Here is a 2583-nt window from a genome sequence, read left to right on the forward strand (position 1 = left end):
TTTTTTTTTAAAAAAAGCTGTAAACAATGAGATTTGAAAAAAAAATCAATTTAAATTTTTTGAATTGACTTTATTATGTTTTGAAATTATTTGAAAATTTTGAACTTTTTTTTCCGAGCAATCGTAAACAACGCAGAAATTTGCATCGCGTTCGAAACGAATAAATATTGGTATATTATTAATAAAATCTATTATTTCTATTGGATAAACCCATAGAAATGTAAACAAAATTTTTACTTATATTATTAATAAAATCTCTATAAAATATCTAAAAAAATTATGTGCTTATGTATAATGATCATATTTTGACCGTCAAATGTATTTTTTTTTTTACTTTTTTCACTCGATATCTGAAAGCGCTTCCTTCCCAAAATTCAACTATTTCTTCATTTTGTCAATACAAGTAAAATGTTTTTTGAATTATTTAAATCGGACGCTCCGTTCTCTCAAAAATTGTGTTACCATTTTTGGCACATTTTGCCCCGTATCTTCGAAACGGCTGGACCTGTAATTATTTACTTATTCTATGTTATTGTTTTATATTTAAATCGCATAGCATATAAAATCTTTTATTATAGGCAAAACTCCTACATTTTTTACACATACAAATATACAAAATCTATATTTATACACTTTAGTGCTTTACAATCTTTCTACATTAGATATAGTTAATCACATATGGTTAAAATAAGATATTTACACTATATAGTATTTTTACATAATATGCATATAAATTTATACTTAATATATTTTTAACTTTGGTATTTTGATTATTTACTTGATTGAGATATAAACATTAGCTTAAATATAAAAATATGGTATAATGATTTCATTTTTTTATTTCGAATTTGATGCTTATTATTCATTTCAAAACTTTTGTTTATAAATATACCTTCATGTTGCAAATTTAGATATTATTGCCTCCTCTACTTTTGTTGTTTAATAAAGAAATTGGTTTATAAATAGTAAAATTCTCAACTGTTGAGTAGACAGAAAATAACAAATTATTTAAATAAATTATTTAAAGTGTTGTAAAACGCTTCCGTGTCTTCTATCGATTCTACAACATTCATATAACAATTATCACTTTCGATGACTGTTATATTTTCGGTGTCGACAAAACCCTCATCGCAGCCGACTTTAATCTTGATGCTACTCTCTGATACAATTTTTTTGCCTGCACTACTTGAAGAAGAAGTAGTACCCGAATTCAGATTTATCGGATCTGCGTCAATAGACGTATCAAGAATAATAGCGTCAATTTCATTATTGTTAACAAACAGACCGTTCTCAAAGTTGATGGTGTCCCCGCAAATTTCGGCGTAAATATTCTCATTATCTTCTGGACAGATTTCTTCTTCAAAGATTTTTTGGTTTTGGTTTTTATTATCCAATCGATCACGCACTGTACTGTAAGGCAAGTCATCGATTTCAGGCAATTTTCTGTTTTGAATATTACTGATTTCTTCCTCGTTTGTTTTGTGTTCTGGAAAATGCACTGTTGCTTTAGTGATAGATTCATTTGATTGAGATTCTTTTCTTAATTCTATTACATTCATTTTTTGCGGTACGCTGAAGTGCAATATAGTATTGAGACTCGAAGTCGACTTACTTAGTTGTTTTTGTTTTCACGTGGAATTCTGCACATAACTTTTCAGTGAAAAATGAAGTTTTTGGTCCAGAATTAGTTCTATCAGAAATTTCATCATATTTTCTATTTTATTCAAGTCTTCTAAAGGAATAACATCGGCTGAATTGACTTATTCTCATCGTTCTCAGAACAGTCTAAGGAATTATCAGGACAATTTGTCTGCACTGAAATGCTTTTTGTTAAAACTTTCTTTAGTGAGTCGTTTTAACGGGCGGAGTTTTATCTTGGGTGCTGAACTTTTTACCGAATCGTTCCTCAATCAATTTCGCCATATCTTGATATCTTTCTATTGATTTACTTTTGTCATTAGGATCAAAAGGATCAACAAATTCTCTGTATTTTCAGTAATTTCTTGCCTGTAATCTTTTTGCTCGCTGGTGTTTAATATTCTGAAATGTTTGAACCATTTAGTTCTTTTTGAAGGTTCAAAAACTTTCATCTTGCTAGAAATTTCTGAAGACATTTTATCCAAACTATAATCTGACGAATGTCTTCTTCATGTTATCACTTTCCATCGATTCTAAATCGTGTTTACTTAAAAATATGATAGAATCTTCTTTTCGTGTGACGGGGAATGCTTGTTATCGCCGCGTAAAAATTTGGCAAAACTCGCGGATTTTAGGAGTTTTAACCCATCGATTTTGTTTAAAATATTTTCGTATTTGTCATTTTCGGGGACTGGTGGGGCATCAACGACCTCTATTCTGCGGAACCATAATCCAAATTGTTCTGGCAGAATGCTAAAACGTTTTGAGCGGAAGCAGATTTATATAATCGATGCTCCGTGTCTGGTCCTACTATACACCTTGACACTGTGACGTCCGGACTAGCTGTTGTCTTGGTGAGCTGGTACTGCAGTTCGCTGCCTTCAGGATTTTCAGTTAGAGAACATGTGACGAGCATGGGTTCAGAGGATACACTTTGCAATGTGA

This window comes from Ctenocephalides felis, unplaced genomic scaffold (genome assembly GCF_003426905.1).
Source record: "Ctenocephalides felis isolate EL2017-DRISC unplaced genomic scaffold, ASM342690v1 CF-g0.4_SCAFFOLD_01492, whole genome shotgun sequence".
NCBI classification, from domain to species: domain Eukaryota; kingdom Metazoa; phylum Arthropoda; class Insecta; order Siphonaptera; family Pulicidae; genus Ctenocephalides; species Ctenocephalides felis.